We start from the raw sequence: 8,810 nt of genomic DNA, 5'->3' as shown, positions 1-8,810 counted from the left end.
CACACTTTTCCAAAGAACTACACTCCTGTTTCTTCACCATCTATGTTTTTCAAATATACAATCTGCTCTAATATATGGTGACTTTTATGATTTTATAAGATTCAAGCAATCCACCCTGTAATGAAAAGTCTCCAGGTTGGCATTCCTAGACTCGTAAAACAATCAGAAACAGTGAAGGATATAATGGGCCATAGTAGCTCTTGTTCCACAGTGAGATCTAGTTTTGATTTTAATTCCTTAGTTTCTGTCCAGGTGATAAGATTTGAAAATCTCCCCTTTTTGGATCATAACGAGAAGTCTCCAAGTCTGCATTTCTAGAGTCGTAAAACAATTAGAAATGGTGAAGGAAATGATGGGCCATAGTAGCTCTTGTCTAACAGTGGGGTTTAATTTAGATTTTATTCAGTTAGACTGTGTCCAGTAACATGTGATTAGCATTGAAAACCTACCCCTTTTGGATTGTTTCATTTCTCCTGGCCTGATGGTGAAAGAGATCATAGACCCTAGTTGCTTATGTTGGAAGGTGAGATTTAGCTCCACTGAACCATATAAAGTTGCCTTCTTAAACAATGGCTTCATTGCTCTTATGGAAATAATATGACTTAATTCCTTATATTCTAAGGTAGCATTTTGTTAACATTTTCCCCTGCTAGGTTGTGTCCACTGGTTTATGGTTAGATTTGAAAATCTCCCTCTACTAAAATGTTTTGTAAGAATTCCTCAATCGTCTTACAACAATTAAATAGCTTGACACACTTTTCCAAAGAACTACACTCCTGTTTCTTCACCTTCTATGTTTTTCAAATAAACAATCTGCTCTAATATATGGTGACTTTTATGATTTTATAAGATTCAAGCAATCCACCCTGTAATGAAAAGTCTCCAGGTTGGCATTCCTAGACTCGGAAAACAATCAGAAACAGTGAAGGATATAATGGGCCATAGTAGCTCTTGTTCCACAGTGAGATCTAGTTTTGATTTTAATCCCTTAGTTTCTGTCCTGGTGATAAGATTTGAAAATCTCCCCTTTTTGGATCATAACGAGAAGTCTCCAAGTCTGCATTTCTAGAGTCATAAAACAATTAGAAATGGTGAAGGAAATGATGGGCCATAGTGGCTCTTGTCTGACAGTGGGGTTTAATTTAGATTTTATTCAGCTAGACTGTGTCCAGTAACATGTGATTAGCATTGAAAACCTACCCCTTTTGGATTGTTTCATTTCTCCTGGCCTGATGGTGAAAGAGATCATAGACCCTAGTTGCTTATGTTGGAAGGTGAGATTTAGCTCCACTGAACCATATAAAGTTGCCTTCTTAAACAATGGCTTCATTGCTCTTATGGAAATAATATGACTTAATTCCTTATATTCTAAGGTAGCATTTTGTTAACATTTTCCCCTGCTAGGTTGTGTCCACTGGTTTATGGTTAGATTTGAAAATCTCCCTCTACTAAAATGTTTTGTAAGAATTCCTCAATCGTCTTACAACAATTAAATAGCTTGACACACTTTTCCAAAGAACTACAATCCTGTTTCTTCACCTTCTATGTTTTTCAAATATACAATCTGCTCTAATATATGGTGACTTTTATGATTTTATAAGATTCAAGCAATCCACCCTGTTATGAAAAGTCTCCAGGTTGGCATTCCTAGACTCGTAAAACAATCAGAAACAGTGAAGGATATAATGGGCCATAGTAGCTCTTGTTCCACAGTGAGATCTAGTTTTGACTTTAATCCCTTAGTTTATGTCCTGGTGATAAGATTTGAAAATCTCCCCTTTTTGGATCATAACGAGAAGTCTCCAAGTCTGCATTTCTAGAGTCGTAAAACAATTAGAAATGGTGAAGGAAATGAGGGGCCATAGTAGCTCTTGTCTGACAGTGGGGTTTAATTTAGATTTTATTCAGTTAGACTGTGTCCAGTAACATGTGATTAGCATTGAAAACCTACCCCTTTTGCATTGTTTCATTTCTCCTGGCCTGATGGTGAAAGAGATCATAGACCCGAGTTGCTTATGTTGGAAGGTGAGATTTAGCTCCACTGAACCATATAAAGTTGCCTTCTTAAACAATGGCTTCATTACTCTTATGGAAATAATATGACTTAATTCCTTATATTCTAAGGTAGCATTTTGTTAACATTTTCCCCTGCTAGGTTGTGTCCACTGGTTTATGGTTAGATTTGAAAATCTCCCTCTTCTAAAATGTTTTGTAAGAATTCCTCAATCGTCTTACAACAATTAAATTGCTTGACACACTTTTCCAAAGAACTACACTCCTGTTTCTTCACCTTCTATGTTTTTCAAATATACAATCTGCTCTAATATATGGTGACTTTTATGATTGTATAAGATTCAAGCAATCCACCCTGTAATGAAAAGTCTCCAGGTTGGCATTCCTAGATTCGTAAAACAATCAGAAACAGTGAAGGATATAATGGGCCATAGTAGCTCTTGTTCCACAGTGAGATCTAGTTTTGATTTTAATCCCTTAGTTTCTGTCCTGGTGATAAGATTTGAAAATCTCCCCTTTTTGGATCATAACGAGAAGTCTCCAAGTCTGCAATTCTAGAGTCGTAAAACAATTAGAAATGGTGAAGGAAATGAGGGGCCATAGTAGCTCTTGTCTGACAGTGGGGTTTAATTTAGATTTTATTCAGTTAGACTGTGTCCAGTAACATGTGATTAGCATTGAAAACCTACCCCTTTTGCATTGTTTCATTTCTCCTGGCCTGATGGTGAAAGAGATCATAGACCCTAGTTGCTTATGTTGGAAGGTGAGATTTAGCTCCACTGAACCATATAAAGTTGCCTTCTTAAACAATGGCTTCATTGCTCTTATGGAAATAATATGACTTAATTCCTTATATTCTAAGGTAGCATTTTGTTAACATTTTCCCCTGCTAGGTTGTGTCCACTGGTTTATGGTTAGATTTGAAAATCTCCCTCTACTAAAATGTTTTGTAAGAATTCCTCAATCGTCTTACAACAATTAAATAGCTTGACACACTTTTCCAAAGAACTACACTCCTGTTTCTTCACCTTCTATGTTTTTCAAATATACAATCTGCTCTAATATATGGTGACTTTTATGATTTTATAAGATTCAAGTAATCCACCCTGTAATGAAAAGTCTCCAGGTTGGCATTCCTAGACTCGTAAAACAATCAGAAACAGTGAAGGATATAATGGGCCATAGTAGCTCTTGTTCCACAGTGAGATCTAGTTTTGACTTTAATCCCTTAGTTTATGTCCTGGTGATAAGATTTGAAAATCTCCCCTTTTTGGATCATAACGAGAAGTCTCCAAGTCTGCATTTCTAGAGTCGTAAAACAATTAGAAATGGTGAAGGAAATGAGGGGCCATAGTAGCTCTTGTCTGACAGTGGGGTTTAATTTAGATTTTATTCAGTTAGACTGTGTCCAGTAACATGTGATTAGCATTGAAAACCTACCCCTTTTGCATTGTTTCATTTCTCCTGGCCTGATGGTGAAAGAGATCATAGACCCGAGTTGCTTATGTTGGAAGGTGAGATTTAGCTCCACTGAACCATATAAAGTTGCCTTCTTAAACAATGGCTTCATTACTCTTATGGAAATAATATGACTTAATTCCTTATATTCTAAGGTAGCATTTTGTTAACATTTTCCCCTGCTAGGTTGTGTCCACTGGTTTATGGTTAGATTTGAAAATCTCCCTCTTCTAAAATGTTTTGTAAGAATTCCTCAATCGTCTTACAACAATTAAATTGCTTGACACACTTTTCCAAAGAACTACACTCCTGTTTCTTCACCTTCTATGTTTTTCAAATATACAATCTGCTCTAATATATGGTGACTTTTATGATTGTATAAGATTCAAGCAATCCACCCTGTAATGAAAAGTCTCCAGGTTGGCATTCCTAGATTCGTAAAACAATCAGAAACAGTGAAGGATATAATGGGCCATAGTAGCTCTTGTTCCACAGTGAGATCTAGTTTTGATTTTAATCCCTTAGTTTCTGTCCTGGTGATAAGATTTGAAAATCTCCCCTTTTTGGATCATAACGAGAAGTCTCCAAGTCTGCAATTCTAGAGTCGTAAAACAATTAGAAATGGTGAAGGAAATGAGGGGCCATAGTAGCTCTTGTCTGACAGTGGGGTTTAATTTAGATTTTATTCAGTTAGACTGTGTCCAGTAACATGTGATTAGCATTGAAAACCTACCCCTTTTGCATTGTTTCATTTCTCCTGGCCTGATGGTGAAAGAGATCATAGACCCTAGTTGCTTATGTTGGAAGGTGAGATTTAGCTCCACTGAACCATATAAAGTTGCCTTCTTAAACAATGGCTTCATTGCTCTTATGGAAATAATATGACTTAATTCCTTATATTCTAAGGTAGCATTTTGTTAACATTTTCCCCTGCTAGGTTGTGTCCACTGGTTTATGGTTAGATTTGAAAATCTCCCTCTACTAAAATGTTTTGTAAGAATTCCTCAATCGTCTTACAACAATTAAATAGCTTGACACACTTTTCCAAAGAACTACACTCCTGTTTCTTCACCTTCTATGTTTTTCAAATATACAATCTGCTCTAATATATGGTGACTTTTATGATTTTATAAGATTCAAGTAATCCACCCTGTAATGAAAAGTCTCCAGGTTGGCATTCCTAGACTCGTAAAACAATCAGAAACAGTGAAGGATATAAAGGGCCATAGTAGCTCTTGTTCCACAGTGAGATCTAGTTTTGATTTTAATCCCTTAGTTTCTGTCCTGGTGATAAGATTTGAAAATCTCCCCTTTTTGGATCATAACGAGAAGTCTCCAAGTCTGCATTTCTAGAGTCGTAAAACAATTAGAAATGGTGAAGGAAATGAGGGGCCATAGTAGCTCTTGTCTGACAGTGGGGTTTAATTTAGATTTTATTTAGTTAGACTGTGTCCAGTAACATGTGATTAGCATTGAAAACCTACCCCTTTTGCATTGTTTCATTTCTCCTGGCCTGATGGTGAAAGAGATCATAGACCCTAGTTGCTTATGTCGGAAGGTGAGATTTAGCTCCACTGAACCATATAAAGTTGCCTTCTTAAACAATGGCTTCATTGCTCTTATGGAAATAATATGACTTAATTCCTTATATTCTAAGGTAGCATTTTGTTAACATTTTCCCCTGCTAGGTTGTGTCCACTGGTTTATGGTTAGATTTGAAAATCTCCCTCTACTAAAATGTTTTGTAAGAATTCCTCAATCGTCTTACAACATTTAAATAGCTTGACACACTTTTCCAAAGAACTACACTCCTGTTTCTTCACCTTCTATGTTTTTCAAATATACAATCTGCTCTAATATATGGTGACTTTTATGATTTTATAAGATTCAAGCAATCCACCCTGTAATGAAAAGTCTCCAGGTTGGCATTCCTAGACTCGTAAAACAATCAGAAACAGTGAAGGATATAATGGGCCATAGTAGCTCTTGTTCCACAGTGAGATCTAGTTTTGATTTTAATCCCTTAGTTTCTGTCCAGGTGATAAGATTTGAAAATCTCCCCTTTTTGGATCATAACGAGAAGTCTCCAAGTCTGCATTTCTAGAGTCGTAAAACAATTAGAAATGGTGAAGGAAATGATGGGCCATAGTAGCTCTTGTCTAACAGTGGGGTTTAATTTAGATTTTATTCAGTTAGACTGTGTCCAGTAACATGTGATTAGCATTGAAAACCTACCCCTTTTGGATTGTTTCATTTCTCCTGGCCTGATGGTGAAAGAGATCATAGACCCTAGTTGCTTATGTTGGAAGGTGAGATTTAGCTCCACTGAACCATATAAAGTTGCCTTCTTAAACAATGGCTTCATTGCTCTTATGGAAATAATATGACTTAATTCCTTATATTCTAAGGTAGCAATTTGTTAACACATCTCGCCCAACGTGGGGCTCGAACCCACGACCCTGAGATTAAGAGTATAATTCACCCTGTAATGAAAAGTCTTCAAGTCTGCATTCCGAGAGAGCTTTGCGGAAGCAAAGGGTGGACAGAGGGAAAGAGGGAACTCGCAAAGCTCTCTATCTTAATGTATGATATAAAATTTACCTTCTTAAACAAGAGAAAAATCATATCACTTTACCCTATAAGATTCAAGCAATCCAACCTGTAATGAAACGTCTCCAGGTTGGCATTCCTAGACTCGTAAAACAATCAGAAACAGTGAAGGATATAATGGGCCATAGTAGCTCTTGTTCCACAGTGAGATCTAGTTTTGATTTTAATCCCTTAGTTTCTGTCCTGGTGATAAGATTTGAAAATCTCCCCTTTTTGGATCATAACGAGAAGTCTCCAAGTCTGCATTTCTAGAGTCGTAAAACAATTAGAAATGGTGAAGGAAATGAGGGGCCATAGTAGCTCTTGTCTGACAGTGGGGTTTAATTTAGATTTTATTTAGTTAGACTGTGTCCAGTAACATGTGATTAGCATTGAAAACCTACCCCTTTTGCATTGTTTCATTTCTCCTGGCCTGATGGTGAAAGAGATCATAGACCCTAGTTGCTTATGTCGGAAGGTGAGATTTAGCTCCACTGAACCATATAAAGTTGCCTTCTTAAACAATGGCTTCATTGCTCTTATGGAAATAATATGACTTAATTCTTTATATTCTAAGGTAGCATTTTGTTAACATTTTCCCCTGCTAGGTTGTGTCCACTGGTTTATGGTTAGATTTGAAAATCTCCCTCTACTAAAATGTTTTGTAAGAATTCCTCAATCGTCTTACAACAATTAAATAGCTTGACACACTTTTCCAAAGAACTACACTCCTGTTTCTTCACCTTCTATGTTTTTCAAATATACAATCTGCTCTAATATATGGTGACTTTTATGATTTTATAAGATTCAAGCAATCCAATCTGTAATGAAAAGTCTCCAGGTTGGCATTCCTAGACTCGTAAAACAATCAGAAACAGTGAAGGATATAATGGGCCATAGTAGCTCTTGTTCCACAGTGAGATCTAGTTTTGATTTTAATCCCTTAGTTTCTGTCCTGGTGATAAGATTTGAAAATCTCCCCTTTTTGGATCATAACGAGAAGTCTCCAAGTCTGCATTTCTAGAGTCGTAAAACAATTAGAAATGGTGAAGGAAATGATGGGCCATAGTAGCTCTTGTCTAACAGTGGGGTTTAATTTAGATTTTATTCAGTTAGACTGTGTCCAGTAACATGTGATTAGCATTGAAAACCTACCCCTTTTGGATTGTTTCATTTCTCCTGGCCTGATGGTGAAAGAGATCATAGACCCTAGTTGCTTATGTTGGAAGGTGAGATTTAGCTCCACTGAACCATATAAAGTTGCCTTCTTAAACAATGGCTTCATTGCTCTTATGGAAATAATATGACTTAATTCCTTATATTCTAAGGTAGCATTTTGTTAACATTTTCCCCTGCTAGGTTGTGTCCACTGGTTTATGGTTAGATTTGAAAATCTCCCTCTACTAAAATGTTTTGTAAGAATTCCTCAATCGTCTTACAACAATTAAATAGCTTGACACACTTTTCCAAAGAACTACACTCCTGTTTCTTCACCTTCTATGTTTTTCAAATAAACAATCTGCTCTAATATATGGTGACTTTTATGATTTTATAAGATTCAAGCAATCCACCCTGTTATGAAAAGTCTCCAGGTTGGCATTCCTAGACTCGGAAAACAATCAGAAACAGTGAAGGATATAATGGGCCATAGTAGCTCTTGTTCCACAGTGAGATCTAGTTTTGATTTTAATCCCTTAGTTTCTGTCCTGGTGATAAGATTTGAAAATCTCCCCTTTTTGGATCATAACGAGAAGTCTCCAAGTCTGCATTTCTAGAGTCGAAAAACAATTAGAAATGGTGAAGGAAATGAGGGGCCATAGTAGCTCTTGTCTGACAGTGGGGTTTAATTTAGATTTTATTCAGTTAGACTGTGTCCAGTAACATGTGATTAGCATTGAAAACCTACCCCTTTTGCATTGTTTCATTTCTCCTGGCCTGATGGTGAAAGAGATCATAGACCCGAGTTGCTTATGTTGGAAGGTGAGATTTAGCTCCACTGAACCATATAAAGTTGCCTTCTTAAACAATGGCTTCATTACTCTTATGGAAATAATATGACTTAATTCCTTATATTCTAAGGTAGCATTTTGTTAACATTTTCCCCTGCTAGGTTGTGTCCACTGGTTTATGGTTAGATTTGAAAATCTCCCTCTACTAAAATGTTTTGTAAGAATTCCTCAATCGTCTTACAACAATTAAATAGCTTGACACACTTTTCCAAAGAACTACACTCCTGTTTCTTCACCTTCTATGTTTTTCAAATATACAATCTGCTCTAATATATGGTGACTTTTATGATTTTATAAGATTCATGCAATCCACCCTGTAATGAAAAGTCTCCAGGTTGGCATTCCTAGACTCGTAAAACAATCAGAAACAGTGAAGGATATAATGGGCCATAGTAGCTCTTGTTCCACAGTGAGATCTAGTTTTGATTTTAATCCCTTAGTTTCTGTCCAGGTGATAAGATTTGAAAATCTCCCCTTTTTGGATCATAACGAGAAGTCTCCAAGTCTGCATTTCTAGAGTCGTAAAACAATTAGAAATGGTGAAGGAAATGAGGGGCCATAGTAGCTCTTGTCTGACAGTGGGGTTTAATTTAGATTTTATTCAGTTAGACTGTGTCCAGTAACATGTGATTAGCATTGAAAACCTACCCCTTTTGCATTGTTTCATTTCTCCTGGCCTGATGGTGAAAGAGATCATAGACCCTAGTTGCTTATGTTGGAAGGTGAGATTTAGCTCCACTG

This window comes from Pelobates fuscus, chromosome 2 (genome assembly GCF_036172605.1).
Source record: "Pelobates fuscus isolate aPelFus1 chromosome 2, aPelFus1.pri, whole genome shotgun sequence".
Classification (NCBI taxonomy): Eukaryota; Metazoa; Chordata; class Amphibia; order Anura; family Pelobatidae; genus Pelobates; species Pelobates fuscus.
This window is presented reverse-complemented; position numbering follows the sequence as displayed.